This window comes from Schistocerca americana, chromosome 4 (assembly GCF_021461395.2).
Source record: "Schistocerca americana isolate TAMUIC-IGC-003095 chromosome 4, iqSchAmer2.1, whole genome shotgun sequence".
NCBI classification, from domain to species: Eukaryota; Metazoa; Arthropoda; class Insecta; order Orthoptera; family Acrididae; genus Schistocerca; species Schistocerca americana.
This window is the reverse complement of record NC_060122.1, coordinates 643492051-643508836: the sequence shown is the minus strand read 5'-3', so window position 1 is coordinate 643508836 and position 16786 is coordinate 643492051.

Here is a 16786-nt window from a genome sequence, read left to right as displayed (position 1 = left end):
ACAAAACAATTTCTTCAGTTGTTTCTCTTCATTTGATTTCTTATGGCAGCAATCGTAAGAAGTAAAGAAAGTCGCACGACATTGTTCGCTGGGAGACCACAGAGCAGCTGTTTATCTCTCTAATTGGAAAGGCTTCCGTAGTTCGCACGCAGTGGCGTATTATGTCCGTGAGAAGTGAGTGTTGTGTCTTAAATGTCTCAGGCCAATGTAGGTGGTTCCGTTAATTGCCTGTGAAGTTTTAGTGTCGTCTTTACGTCATTGATGACGATGAGAGAGAGGGAGAGAGAGAGAGAAGAGGGTGAAACGCGGTGACAGCACACAGCCTGTTCCCCTAGAATAGCACCAAGGGAGTATGATGATGATGATGACAATGATGATGTTTGGTTTGTGGGTCGCTCAACTGCGCAGTTATCAGCGCCCGTACAAATACCTAACCTTTTCTCACTCCAATCTCGCCACTTGCATGAATGATTATGAAATGATGAGGACAACACAAACACCCAGCCATCTCGAGGCAGGTGAAAATCCCTGAACCCGGCGGGAATCGAACACCACAGGAATAGCGATATTTAAAGTTCCCATCCGACGAACAGATCACCAACAACAATTTCACTTGCCGTCACGTCATGAAACACTATGGAGTGGTTTGGAATTTAATCCAAGATATTGGTGTCAAGTCATGTAATCAGAAATTTCAAGTAACCGTCTCCCATTCCCTTGCTTGCCAAACCCCTATCCGTGAAAATTTATTCCATCAGCAGGATTCGAACCAACTACCTCGGAGTCGAGCTCACCGCACAAACGGGTGTTACGAAACACAGATATTGCTTATTTACGACCAAAATTTTATTATATCCGAAATCTGTAAATCCTGATGAGATACCTCAAACCTGTACAGCAGAATAATACCCTTTTTTGCAAGCCTTCCTATGCAACAATAACTTTTCCATTCTCCGCGTGGCGCCAGATATTGTGTACAATTTTGTAGCGATTCTAATGCGCCCCGTAGCTTGATCTGCATCAGTAATATTAATCTACATAGAAGCATGATATTTTGCGTGAATGGTTACGGAGACAGGTGATAGTGTAAGTATTATCGCATAATTTACTGAAAACATCATCAACATATCAGATAACCAAAGAAGAGAGACTGCATCAATTTTTGATTGGTGCTGTGGCGGAACCAGAATTGAGTGTATGTCGTCACCATAGTAGTAGCCGCACCACCTTGGACACAGAAAGCCTTTAAGTAGAATAATTATTAATTTTGCTGTCACGGATTACATGAAATTCTTATCCTTTTTTATATTGTGATTTAAAATGTAAAACTGTATGTTAAAGTTGCAGAGAAATACAAGGAAGGGAGAAGTTCCGGATTTCCGACACGGAGGAAATGAAATCAAGTTGTGCACACGCTCCATGGATGTTAACGGACGTCTTCGGTATTGAATGTGGTTGCTAGATAAACACAGCTGGCCACTACCTACAATATTATTATGGTGCAAAGTTAACATGTTATGGTTTGGGCTTTAGTTGAGGATGGTGTTTTAGAGCAGTTGTGGTTTTCATCGGACGTCGACTGTTTGGATGACTCACCTATGTTCAAAAATGTTTCAAATGTCTCTAAGCACTATGGGACTTAACATCTGAGGTCAACAGACCCCTAGACTTAGAACTATTTAAACCTAACTAACCTAAGGACATCACACACATCCATGCCCGAGTCAGGATTCGAACCTGCGTCCGTAGCAGTCGCGTGGTTCCGGACTGAAGCGGCTAGAACCGCTCGGCCACAGCGGCCGGCAGTCACCTACGTGAAGTCACCTAAATAGTTACTGGGAATTAAGCTTATTGGGGTCAATCGAGTACATCCTGCTGCGTCTATAGATCAGCTCCCAGTAATACGGTTTTTTACAGATATGATTTCTAAAGTTTTCGAAAAACCACGATCGAATGTTGATATCGGAGTATGAGATAAACCAGATAAAGGAGTCAAGGGATGAATAAAATTAGAGACTTAGTTAGTTGATCTTTGTCTCGAACCGTTTACGTAGTTGTTTGAGTGGAGACAGTGTTTGATTGGACAAATTTCTGATTCTTATCCGGTTTAAGGTAGCGATCCTTTTGCAGAGAATCGTCCACTGAGAGAGTTTACAGTTTCTTTTTTGTATTTGATGGACTGCAGGTACTTTTATTTGAGTATTGACAAAGACTAAATTGGAAAGTGACGTTGAAACGCAGGCTGCTGTCGTTGTTAACCGGATAATTTGCGCTCTTGTGTGACTTTATTAATACACTCCTGGAAATGGAAAAAAGAACACATTGACACCGGTGTGTCAGACCCACCATACTTGCTCCGGACACTGCGAGAGGGCTGTACAAGCAATGATCACACGCACGGCACAGCGGACACACCAGGAACCGCGGTGTTGGCCGTCGAATGGCGCTAGCTGCGCAGCATTTGTGCACCGCCGCCGTCAGTGTCAGCCAGTTTGCCGTGACATACGGAACTCCATCGCAGTCTTTAACACTGGTAGCATGCCGCGACAGCGTGGACGTGAACCGTATGTGCAGTTGACGGACTTTGAGTGAGGGCGTATAGTGGGCATGCGGGAGGCCGGGTGGACGTACCGCCGAATTGCTCAACACGTGGGGCGTGAGGTCTCCACAGTACATCGATGTTGTCGCCAGTGGTCGGCGGAAGGTGCACGTGCCCGTCGACCTGGGACCGGACCGCAGCGACGCACGGATGCACGCCAAGACCGTAGGATCCTACGCAGTGCCGTAGGGGACCGCACCGCCACTTCCCAGCAAATTAGGGACACTGTTGCTCCTGGGGTATCGGCGAGGACCATTCGCAACCGTCTCCAAGAAGCTGGGCTACGGTCCCGCACACCGTTAGGCCGTCTTCCGCTCACGCCCCAACATCGTGCAGCCCGCCTCCAGTGGTGTCGCGACAGGCGTGAATGGAGGGACGAATAGAGACGTGTCGTCTTCAGCGATGAGAGTCGCTTCTGCCTTGGTGCCAATGATGGTCGTATGCGAGTTTGGCGCCGTGCAGGTGAGCGCCACAATCAGGACTGCATACGACCGAGGCACACAGGGCCAACACCCGGAATCATGGTGTGGGGAGCGATCTCCTACACTGGCCGTACACCACTGGTGATCGTCGAGGGGACACTGAATAGTGCACGGTACATCCAAACCGTCATCGAACCCATCGTTCTAACATTCCTAGACTGGCAAGGGAACTTGCTGTTCCAACAGGACAATGCACGTCCGCATGTATCCCGTGCCACCCAACGTGCTCTAGAAGGTGTAAGTCAACTACCCTGGCCAGCAAGATCTCCGGATCTGTCCCCCAATGAGCATGTTTGGGACTGGATGAAGCGTCGTCTCACGCGGTCTGCACGTCCAGCACGAACGCTGGTCCAACTGAGGCGCCAGGTGGAAATGGCATGGCAAGCCGTTCCACAGGACTACATCCAGCATTTCTACGATCGTCTCCATGGGAGAATAGCAGCCTGCATTGCTGCGAAAGGTGTATATACACTGTACTAGTGCCGACATTTTGCATTCTCTGTTGCCTGTGTCTATGTGCCTGTGGTTCTGTCAGTGTGATCGTGTGATGTATCTGACCCCAGGAATGTGTCAATAAAGTTTCCCCTTCCTGGGACAATGAATTCACGGTGTTCTTATTTCAATTTCCAGGAGTGTAGTAAACCTAATTTAGAAACAGACAAATTAACGTTTACACCAGGGCTGCTGAGGTACTGTAGAAAAACTAGGAACAGTTCCATCTTAAAGAAAGTGCTGTTTCGGCTATCAACAAAGTACTGCAACAAATTTCTTGGGATGAAGTGAGGGAGATTTGTAATTGATTAGGACTGAAGGGGCGATGTTTGTAATGATGGGAAAGGCCAATGTAGTATCACTGGTTAACGCAGAGCGGCTCTGATGCGACGAATGTATACTCAAAAAATAATTTTGGCCGCGGATTTCGGAATTACTTAGACTTAATAGTAAACGGAAAGAATGTAAAAAATAACAACAATGTATTTCGCTTTCACTGAAAAGAACGGCTATAAGAAAGCCCTTATAACTACAAGGGAAGGAGGGGAAAAAAGGATGAATTTACGCACAGATACATCAAAAACTAGAACCATGAATCGAATGTGAAATTAGTAGAAAATCGTATAAAGGATGGATATGTAAATTAATGGAACAGATCAGTGAACAAAAATAAAACAGAGTTAAATAGTTTTTTTAATAATAATCTTGTTACAAATAACCAGTAATTGCCATGAATTATCTCTGACTGAGGTGTGGTAAGGTCACTGGATTATTGCCGCATGTTAGTGCCAAAGGAGGAATTTAATCCATAAATAGGCAGCACGTAATCCTTGTTTGCATAGGAATCAGTTTTCTTTAAAGAGATCTTTTCTGCTTGAACATAGATAAAGATATAAAAGCGCGATCAAAAAATTTCCGCTCGAAGGTCGCACATTCCAGGATCGTCAAGCCAATCAGGCGCAATCGCCGTGAGCAATGCGGCATTTATCCCATCGGCTCACCATGTTGAACATAACCGTTTGGTAAAACACAGACCGCTGCTGTGTGAAGAAGTCCGTAACTGCCTGCTGCCATCTTCGTCCGACAGAAATCGTCGTCACTTCAAGGCCTTTTCAAAGGACCGAAGGCGTGATGAGCGCATGGGGAGACTTCAGGTGTATAGTACTGGTGCTCGACTGTCTCCTACTTAAGTTGGCGTAACTTCCGCATTACGACGTTAGCGATATGGGGACTGTAGCACCCAGCTCGGAACTTGGCGCAGCATTCCGCGACGGTGGTTATTAGCGGATATGCTGCCCATATAAGTTCTTCACTCTCCGATGTATGTCTCCCTGCGTTTGTCCTTCGGCGGCCAAGAAAAGAATAACAGTATGCTGGTCTTGTTTGGAAGCATTTGGTAACAACGCTGCCATAGTTCACGTTTCCACATCGACCACACCTATATCAGAAAGACACTAATGCCACAGAAAATTGTTGTATACATGTCGGTGCGAGAACCAGAATCGGAGTCGCACTATGTTGCATAAACGCTACAACAAAGAACCCAAACGGAAACTTCTTGATCACCCCTCATAAATAAGAATGATAGTAATATTTACGCAGGGCGGTGAGCGTAATTCAAGTACTATCGTAGTACTTATGTGAAGTATAATCTGATAATTTTGCTAAAAAAAAATTAGCAATCTCCAGTAAGAATCTATTGATGGAGTGCCCAGCTCTACTATCAAAAACACGTTGGCTGCTTATACACACTGAAAATTTTTTGTATTGTTCCCATGGGTAGATAAAACGAGAGAAATACCAGGGCGTACTTTGGGACAGAAGAGAGAGAAAGGGCATTGTGGCTAAGATTGACTAAACAAACGGGTAAGTTGATAGGACGTATACTGGGGTATCAAGGAACAGTTTTCTAGTGGAGGGAGATGTTGGACGGGGTGGTAAAGTTGTATAGGGAGATTTAGACTTTGTAAGTAGGCTGTTTAGGTTTTTATGTTGGTAACGCCACGTAGCGCTCTGTATGAAAATCACTGGCTGTGCTGTGTGCAGTCTGTGGCTGGTTGGCATTGCTGGATTATTCGCTATTGTAGTGTGGGGCAGTAGGATGTGAACAGCGCGTAACGTTGTGCAGTTGGAGGTGAGTCGCCAGCAGTGGTGGATGTGGGGAGAGAGATGACGGAGTTTTGAGAGCGGATGATCTGGACAAGTGTCCATCGAAGACAGTAAATTTGTAAGACTAGATTGAACACTATTAAAGTAAATACATTGTTTGTTCTCTATCAAAATCTTTCATTTGCCAAGTATGCCTATCAGTAGTTAGTGCCTTCAGTAGTTTGAATCTTTTATTTAGCAGGCAGTATTAGCGCTCGGTGTATTGCAGTAGTTTGAGTAACAAAGATTTTTCTGAGGTAAGTGATTTATGATAGGTATACATCATTGTTAGTCAGGGCCATTCTTTTCTAGGGATTATCAAAAGTCAGATTGCGCTAAAAATATTGTGTGTCAATTTAGTGTTTATCAGGATAAGTAAAGATCGAAATGTCTGAATATTTTCAGTTCTACTCAGCTGTTTGAAAATCAAATAACGTAAGGGATGTCCAAGCACAGTAATTCATAAATTTTTCTAAGGAGATGTTTCAACTTGAATAAAGAAAACAGATGCAAGTGGATGTAGAGTGCGTTAGTTGGAAATGAAGGTACTTGCACAGGGCAGAGGAGCGTGGAGAGCGGCAACGAATCATTCTTCTGATTGGCCAAGACAGCAACGATAATAGGAGATGTCAAATATCGCTGAGTAGAAGGTTTGTAGACAAATAAACTAATCATCTAGCATACAAGACGTCTTCCTGTTTACTGAGTCAAACGAACATGTTTTTGCAGTCAATGACTTATCACAACAGCTTTTTCCGTTTTAAAGGACACACAATGTGCTCGCCTCTGGAGCCAAAGGTCATGGCTCGAATCCGCTTTCGGTAGACAGTTTCACTCCAGTATACAGTGCCCTACAGAGATAAAGTTTTATTCTTTATTGTCTGACGCCCTCTTAAATTCTTTGCGCACTTAAATTTGAGGAGATTTTGGAGGTTGAGCCTTTCAATACCGGATGTGCGGAATTTCTACTTGTTCAATTCCTAAGAAGAGACTTTTCGCTCTCCATTAATACCTCAAATATTCATGGTCTCCTTACTGAACAAGCATTGCCCTCTCTTACGAAAGACTCTACGGGGCGTGAGAACGATGCAGAATGGCCCACGGACCAGTTACAGGTCGGAGTTCGCCTCTTGCGGGAGTTATCACGATGTCTGAAGGGCGACATCGTCTTAACGGGAATATCAGTGGCGCGGTCCCCAAACGATTCCTGGTCGTTTGTATTGTAATTCCATCCTCACAGCTCCCCGGTCCACATTTCTGCTCTGTCTACTCCCCCGTAAAGGCATTTGCCACATTGCAGTGGAAACTGATTTCACAGTAAAAGTGAATTACGTTCTTCATATTACGACAGCTTCATTAAACGTTGGCTTTAATTAAATTTCGTGATCCGTGACGGAAATTTCTGCGGCACACTGCCAGAGCAATAGAGGAAACGATCTGTCGGCAGATGGCTGGGGAATAACGTGAGAAGAGAGGCAAGAAACAAGACCAGGGTGAACGATAGCGGAAGAGAGAAGGAGAGAGAGAGAGAGAGAGAGAGAGGGGGGGATGGGAGGAGCGGGGGGGGGGGAGATTGGGATGGCGGGATATTAAAACGACTCAGTCATCAAAGCGAATGTTTCTTTCTACACAGCTGTGCGTTACTGTGGTTTGTGCAAACTGAAACGGCGTCACCTACGGTCGTGCTCGCATAGACTATAACTGAAGGGTGAGGTGGGAGACGGTGAAGGAATTGGAAGTGGAAGAGGCGAGGGAGCGGGTGCAAAAGCCTTGTATTTTTAACTCAGGCTCTCAAGCACATTAAGGCTTGTTATCTTTCATAGCACCGTAATGTAAGTGGAGGTCAGTGTTTTTACACAAATGAGCTTCTCCTTTACGATATGTTTTAATCAGAAAAAGCTAAAGCAAAATAATCTGTGCTAACTGTCGGCTAGCAGTAAGGGCACTTACTGGCGAGCGCCGATTGATGTGATGTGGTTTGGTTGGTTGATTTGTGGCGCAGCAGCTTCGGTGGATTCGAATACTTATGGTACGTAGCAGTAGCTGCCAGCTAACAAAAACAATCTCTTTCTTGCCACCCACTAAACAAAGAGCAGGGGACACTTTAATAGTAACTAGAGAGGAATGATTTGCTGTCCACTTGCTGACAACTACACTACTGGACTCAAAAGTGACTATTATTTCTTAACTTGAAGACTAATAGACATTCAGGTCATATTTACATTAAAACGAACTTATTCAGGAATTAATAACTGTCTGCTGACTCAAAATACACTCCTGGAAATTGAAATAAGAACACCGTGAATTCATTGTCCCAGGAAGGGGAAACTTTATTGACACATTCCTGGGGTCAGATACATCACATGATCACACTGACAGAACCACAGGCACATAGACACAGGCAACAGAGCATGCACAATGTCGGCACTAGTACAGTGTATATCCACCTTTCGCAGCAATGCAGGCTGCTATTCTCCCATGGAGACGATCGTAGAGATGCTGGATGTAGTCCTGTGGAACGGCTTGCCATGCCATTTCCACCTGGCGCCTCAGTTGGACCAGCGTTCGTGCTGGACGTGCAGACCGCGTGAGACGACGCTTCATCCAGTCCCAAACATGCTCAATGGGGGACAGATCCGGAGATCTTGCTGGCCAGGGTAGTTGACTTACACCTTCTAGAGCACGTTGGGTGGCACGGGATACATGCGGACGTGCATTGTCCTGTTGGAACAGCAAGTTCCCTTGCCGGTCTAGGAATGGTACAACGATAGGTTCGATAACGGTTTGGATGTACCGTGCACTATTCAGTGTCCCCTCGACGATCACCAGTGGTGTACGGCCAGTGTAAGAGATCGCTCCCCACACCATGATTCCGGGTGTTGGCCCTGTGTGCCTCGGTCGTATGCAGTACTGATTGTGGCGCTCACCTGCACGGCGCCAAATACGCATACGACCATCATTGGCACCAAGGCAGAAGCGACTCTCATCGCTGAAGACGACACGTCTCCATTCGTCCCTCCATTCACGCCTGTCGCGACACCACCGGAGGCGGGCTCCACGATGTTGGGGCGTGAGCGGAAGACGGCCTAACGGTGTGCGGGACCGTAGCCCAGCTTCATGGAGACGGTTGCGAATGGTCCTCGCCGATACCCCAGGAGTAACAGTGTCCCTAATTTGCTGGGAAGTGGCGGTGCGGTCCCCTACGGCACTGCGTAGGATGCTACGGTCTTGGCGTGCATCCGTGCGTCGCTGCGGTCCGGTCCCAGGTCGACGGGCACGTGCACCTTCCGCCGACCATTGGCGACAACATCGATGTACTGTGGAGACCTCACGCCCCACGTGTTGAGCAATTCGGCGGTACGTCCACCCGGCCTCCCGCATGCCCACTATACGCCCTCGCTCAAAGTCCGTCAACTGCACATACGGTTCACGTCCACGCTGTCGCGGCATGCTACCAGTGTTAAAGACTGCGATGGAGCTCCGTATGCCACGGCAAACTGGCTGACACTGACGGCGGCGGTGCACAAATGCTGCGCAGCTAGCGCCATTCGACGGCCAACACCGCGGTTCCTGGTGTGTCCGCTGTGCCGTGCGTGTGATCATTGCTTGTACAGCCCTCTCGCAGTGTCCGGAGCAAGTATAGTGGGTCTGACACGCCGGTGTTAATGTGTTCTTTTTTCCATTTCCAGGAGTGTATTTCCAAACACAGAATAACCCTTACATGTTTCCAAACAACGACGAACTATTTACAAAGTCCTCCTGAGAATTTCTGTAACACGACAATCACCTAACAACACCTTTCATCTTTTGGAAATGAAAACGCTATGATGCTTCGTTAGCACTAACTGAATGTCAGATTAAGTTCAGTAGAATTTTATTCATCATGAAGTGGGTAGTTTGTGCAGGGTGTCTAAAAACTTTGGGGTCAAATTGAACAGGTGATAGTGGGCCCACAGGCGGTTATATTAAGATATAAGACCTATTCAATATTTATTGATAAGCGTGGCGTTTTCGCTTGATATATGCGATAAATTTTGACAGGCAACAGCTAGCCGCATCACTCAACGATTTCTTCATCCAGATTTACACCTCGTCATCTTTCTCCAAACCATTCCTCTTACTATGAGGCTTAGGTAAGTAGGATTAAACTGTTGCGTTAAACCTACCTGTACTTCCACTCGCCAGCCTTGTAATCAGTACCGACGTACACCCGTCGTACAAATCATAGCCTACAACACTGCATCCCAACCGTATTCTAAAGTAGCCTATTGTCTCTCCCTTGCTCTGCTTGCCCCGCTCCCCCATTCAGTTCCACACAGAGGTGTCAGAAGTCATGGGATAGCAATATGATCATATAAAGATGGCGATAGTGTCACGTGCACAAAGTATAATGGAGCAGTGCATTGACCGAACTGTCATTTGTACTCAGATGATTCGCGTGAAGAGGTGGCCGACGTGACTATGGCCGCACGACATAAATTAACAAACGTTGCACGCTGAATGTTGGTTGGTAGTTGGAGACCATATTCTAAACTCCAACACGATAGCGTTCATGGAGGTTAACAAGCTTCACTGATAGGCGGTATGGGCTTCAGTATAAACCTGTTGTGTGAAACACAGATCGCCGTTTTCGCCGCGTGATGTATTCTATATAATAAATGCATTGATCTGGTAGACTTCGTCTTCATAGAATGCCTTTATACCACATTGTCAACTGGCAACCAAGATCAGATCTCACATTTTATTTTAATTATTGTTATTTCACTGAAGAGCCAAACAAACTCGTACAACTGTCTAATACTGTGTAGGGCCCACGCGAGGACCCAGAAGTGCCGCAACACGACGCGGCATGGACTCGACTATCGTCTGGAGTAGTGCTGAAGGGAACTGACATCATAAATCCTGCACGGCTGTCCACAAATTCGTAAGAGTACGAAGGGGTGGAGCTATCTTCTGAACAGCACGTTGAAAGGCATCTCAGACGTGGTCAATAATGTTCATGTCTGGGGAGTTTAGTGGGCAGCGGATGTGTTTAAACAGAGAAGACTGTTCCTGGAGCCACTCTGCAGCAATTCCGGACTTCTGGGGAGTCGCGTTGTCCTGCTGGAATTTCCCAAATCCGTAGGAATGCACAATGGACATGAATGGATGGAGGTAATCAGACAGGATGCTTACATACATGTCACCTGTCAGAGTCGTATCTAGACGTACCAGGGGTCTCATATCACTGCAACTGCACACGCCCCATATCATTACAGAGCCTGCACCAGCTTGAACAGTCCCCTGCTGACACGCAGGGTCCACGGATTCATGAGGTTCTATCCATACCCGTAGAAGTCCAGCCACTCGATACAATTTGAAACGGCTCTCCCGCGACCAGGGAACACGTTTACAGTCATCGACACTCCAAAGTCGATGTTGACGAGCCCAAGCGAGGCGTAAACCTTTGTGTCGTGCAGTCATCAAGGGCACACGAGTCGGCCTTCGGCTTCGGAAGCCCATATCGATGACGTTTCGCTGAATGGTTTGAACGCTGACTCTTCTTGATGGCCCTGCATTGAAATCTGCAGCAATTTGCGGAAGGGTTGCACTTCTGTCTTGTTGAACGAGTCTCTTCAGTCGTCGCTGACCCCGTTCTTGCAGGATCTGTTTCCGCCCTTACCTATGTAGAAGATTTAATGTTTTACCGGATTCCTGGTATTCATGGTACACTCTTGAAATGGTTGAACGGGAAAATCCCCACTTCATCGTTACCTTGGAGATACTGTGTCGGAATGTTGGTGCGACGACTATAACACCACGATGAAACGCGCTTAAATCTTGATAACCTGCCATTGTAGCAGCAGTAACCGATGTAACAACTGCGCCAAAAAACGGTTCAAATGGGTCTGAGCACTATGGGACTTAACTGCTGAGGTCATCAGCCCCCTGGAACTTAGAACTACTTAAACCTAACTAACCTAAGGACATCACACACATCCATGCCCTAGGCAGGATTCGAACCTGCGACCGTAGTGGTCACGCGGTTCCAGACTATAGCGCCTATAACCGCTCGGCCACTCCGGTCGGCAACTGCGCCAGACACTTTTTGTCTTACATAGGTGTTGCCGACCGCAGTGCTGTATTCTGCCTGTTTACATATGTCTGTATTTGAATACGCATGCCTGTACCAGTTTCTTCTTTGGCGCTTAAGTGTATTATTATTGTTATTGATATTATTCTGGACGGAAGATGTTCAGTATCAACGAACTTAACATATGATGTGCTCCAACAAAGCGTGCTTGTACCGTAATCTTCGCAGTATATTTTAAAAGTAACGCCAACGTCAGGGCCAGAATGTCTGGCGCAGCTGACTGGACGCCTTGCTATCTTCTGCCAACGGCGACGTTTGGATGCTGTCTGGAGGGGTACGGGCAACACTTGACCACGTAGCTCTCTCGGCAGTGGTCAACGTTCGAACCTTACAGCCCCCACAGTCTAACGATGAGGTGTAATTTTAGATTTTCCTGCCGTCTGATGATTGCAACAGCTCTTTTCTGCCTGCTAGCGGAGATCAGATTTTCCAACATTATGTTAAGATGACTTTTTGCCCCTCTCAGTCGATTCTACGTATAAGTCAGTTTTCCGAATAGTAATAGCTTTGAATGATGCATATTTCTCTCACGTCACATCTTAATACGTCTTCTGTCACACTACGCATTTTTTAATTAGCATTTTTCACGTGTTCGGCAAGTAACCAATTTTTTGGAGAACTTTCTCATTTCGTACTTAATCAGTGTACTAAACTTTCAGCACCCTTCTATAACAACACGTCCCAAACGTTCATATTCCTTCTTTCCGGTTTTCTCACGTCCACGATCCGCTTATAAACAACGTCGTTTTCAAAACGAATATTGGCAAAAACATTTCATATGAATTTTGGCTTATATCTGATACTAATATATTTCTATCGGGAAGGAGTGTTCTCTTTTCGTGCGCGATCGTAGCTCCTGTCTCCTCCTTGCTTCAAACGTCATGCGTCACTTTGTTTGCGTGTTGGCAGAGTTTCCTCGCTTTGCTTGATGTGCGGTCTGCGACACTACATGTAACAAGGCACAGAGAAATTCAAAAGAGGGAAAAAGATCTGTCACGAAATAATCCCTCATCCAAATAATTTCTAAAGACATATTTGCGACACGTTCAAGCAGGGCAATTCTCGATTAATACAGCGATTACAGACGGCAATGACTATTTAATACTCTTTGATACAGTGATACGCACTACAGAGAATATAAAAGTTAAAAAAAAATTTTACGTACTTTACAAGTATTCTATACGATACACCATGGCCATCTAATCCATAATCCGTTTCACGCCATACGTCCTGAAGCTTACGTTGGTTCACAGACGCGATCGCATTATCAGTGCAGATTTTGAGTCATGTAATTATTTTTAACAAAGATGGCACACACACAAACGTTTTCACGTAACCTTAAAAATAAATTAAAACACAAATGAATTGCAGACATTGGCTGTGAGTGAGTACTGAAGTAAATCGACGGGGGAAATTGAACATTAGTACCGGACTGGAATTCGAAACCGGGTCTCCACTTTACTAGGTGGTTTCTGTGACCACGTTGGTTTTCTTTTTTTTTCTTTTTTTGAGGTGTTGTACACCAATCTCCTTATCTAACTAAGCCGAATTCCCAAAAATAAGGAAACGCAAATCAAATCTACCCCTACTTAGTACTGCCACTTTAAGCACGCCAAAAAAGAAAAAAAAAACTAAATCTACTATTCGTCTTCAGGCACTGTCCATAACTATTCCAAAAATTCTCCAAAAGTGATAGGTTCCACTGACCTATAATTTGCTATTATTTGTTTATTTATGTTATTTAAATGATTGTAATTAGTAAATGAATGCAAAAGAAAATGCTAAAAAAATGTTACAATAAAAATATGATTCAAAGTACAAATTAAAGTAGTTTTATGTATTGCTTGTGCCACTTCGACTAAAAGAATCGTAATTCATGAAATGGTGCAATTGGAGTTTTCTATCCACTGCCACTGGCGTTTCCTGTTTCCAATGTCTCCGTCTAAAATATGTACAACGGACTCAAGCTGCACTGCTAATGCGTCAATGAATGCAGCGTTCCTTTAATCAACCAGTTGCTTTCCTTTCACACTGACTGCAATTTGGGTCCTACTGTCTTCAACGTGATGTTGGGCGGTACGTTATACTGAGTTGGCACTCCCCAAATAGCGGTTGGCTTACGGAAACACTCCGTAAATAATTTTCAAATAGCGCACGGTACCTCAGTCTGCGTTCTAGAGCGTTGTGTGCGTCTTGCAGGTACCACCAGTAACCAAGATCCACTTTCTCCCCTTCACCAAAGATGTAGTCGATCGCCATTCCCTGCGACCATGTAAGGGCATGATTTTGGCGAGGGGAGAACGACTAAACTATCCGGACATAACGGTCATGACAACTGCACGGAGTACCCTAGCACGCCTCCCGTCAGACCCAAATTCTCAACTTACCCACACACTGCGAATGTAGCGCCCCGTGCTCATTATCCTCCATACTCGCGGCATTTTGCTTACTCCTGAGAGAGTTGGAGCCTGCTGTTATCCTCAGGGAGAAGATCATTGGCCGTCTTTGCCTTAATGATGGCCAATAAATTTTTAGGTGCGGATGCACACGAGGTCCACCCGCAGCCAAAGTCTGTAATTCATTTGTTTCTTAATTCATAGTAGCTGCTGGATTCAAAAGAATGTCCGAAAAAACAGCTCCATACATATAAACCTAAAAATAAATCCAGGGTCGGAAGATCTGCTCGCCAAGAGCAGAATACAGCGTCATCCCCAATTCAACCTACCTAACAGTTTTGAAGATAATGACTTGCTGAAAGATATAATTCACCGAATAAATGATTGTTAACAAACTTAGATGAACGTGGAAAACCAGGCAAGTATGATTAGGACTCTCGCTGTTCGGAATTCATATAAACTTAATTGTGTATTTAGAAAGTTCGTCTATACGTTTTGATGAATGAATTTCCGAGTTGAAAATACGTGACATCAATGATGGTATCTATCGGTGGATTGACTTAGAGGCTTGAAGTTTTTACGCCTCCATGGGACCGTAGTCATTAGTATGGGACATTCATTTCAGTTTGATGACTCTACCCTTTCCAGAGAAAAAAAGGGTCTTAACAGACGGACAGATAGACAAACGGACAAGAAGATGATCCTATAAGGGTTCCGTTTTTACCGACCGAGGTATGGAACCCTAAAAATAGGCCATAAAACGTTTCTGCTGACATCGCACAGAACACATTAATTTCCGGTGAGTCACGCTGTTGTTCAGTTACACACAGAAACTTCTTTGTGCCCCATATATAAATGTTGGGGCATTTATGCAGAAGGTCACATCGTAGCTAAAAACGAGACGTCCAGCACGCTGTTAGCATTGACGTAATACACAATTCGTACGCCTGAAGTAGGCTTCGTGTTTCAGTGACTGTAAAATTGAATTACCTTCGATTCCTCTGCTGGTTATTGAGATCACACCAAACAGTTTTATGAGGCACTTGCAGCTGCCTGTTCGTTCTTGCATCTATTTATGTGAACTGGTTTCATAAGTAAGGCGAATTCATTTAACGTTTTGTAAATGACTGGTACTTTTTCCATTGCACAAGCAACCTCGTTCTTCAAACTGCCGATGCCACCTGCGAATGTTGTTGGCATCTGGACCTTCTTGACTGTATCACTGATGAAATCTTCTCTGCACTGCGACAGCAGAACGACTTTTGATTAATTCTAACACGCAGGATGCCATCTGTTTGGTTTCCGCCATTTTCTCTAATGATGTGGAACTTTCCACTTATGCTTTACCGCGCATGCACCAGTTTCTGGTTCACTGCCCTTGCGCAACAATCGAATTTTGAACTGAGCTACGAATTAAGTACTCATAGCCTTTTGTAATCACTATGTTCATTTTCAATCACCCTTTAATGTGGTTGAGACAACTGCTTCTTTTCTGAAAACGGAATGGAGCTTTGGTACGTGACAGAAATACAGAATGCGAGAGAAATGCTGTGTGTCGTGCTATGGTTGGTGTTGGAGCTGCATGCCCCGCGAGGCCGTTGAATGACAAGTCCATTTCACTGATAGCGCCAGCACCCAATGGCCTCCCGCGAAAACAGGAGATGGGAATTCACGCTGATATTGCGATGGTCTCTCACACGCGCAATAGAGGAAAGGCTATACGCTTGGATGGACACATATACAGCTGCTGACACGTGGAAAAGTGTGAACATGAAATAAAAAGTATTCCATGCACAGCAGCTCTCGCGAGAAAAGATACGGTTTTAGGTAAATGTAAAAGTGGGTTCATTGTCTGTCATAATGTCGAAATTACCAGAACCAAAGGACTATAGTTTTCGAGCATAAAAACATCTCTTATTGATGTGGTGTACTGGTATTTGCGCTAAAAAGTATACACCCAGCCATCTGCAAATAGAGTTAATTTGTTTGAAATCATTCTGTTATTAATGTGGTGTCCTTGTGTTAGAGTTACAAAATACACATGCAGCCCTCTGCAAATAGTGTTTATTTGATTAAAATCAATCTGTTTGTGCATTCTCGCTTCGCTACCAGATGCTTAACATCGGTTGTCCTCAGGGTACGGTCTGTAGTACTTCCCGAAGTATGCTTCCATAGTCAGCGTCTCTGCTGCTATCATAAGATAAACTAAGCCTTTATGTATTTACTGGACCAAGGTAATGTGTTACTTGCAGCAGAAAGAGTCGTATGGATATTAATCTAGTGCTTGCAGAATTAAGTTTATAAAATCATTCTGTTCCATTTCGCAGCCCTGCTTTCAGATCAAAAGAAAAGAAAAATTTTGGTAGACAATACTTGTGGCATTTGATAAGCATTCTTGATGATGAGAGACAAAGTTCTTCGATCTCTCATAATAAATATATCCTGAACTGTCTTGAGGAATATGTGGTACAACGTGAAGTGAGCAATATGTAACTCGACCAGTGGTCTGTGGAGTCTACTATGTACTGCGTAGACT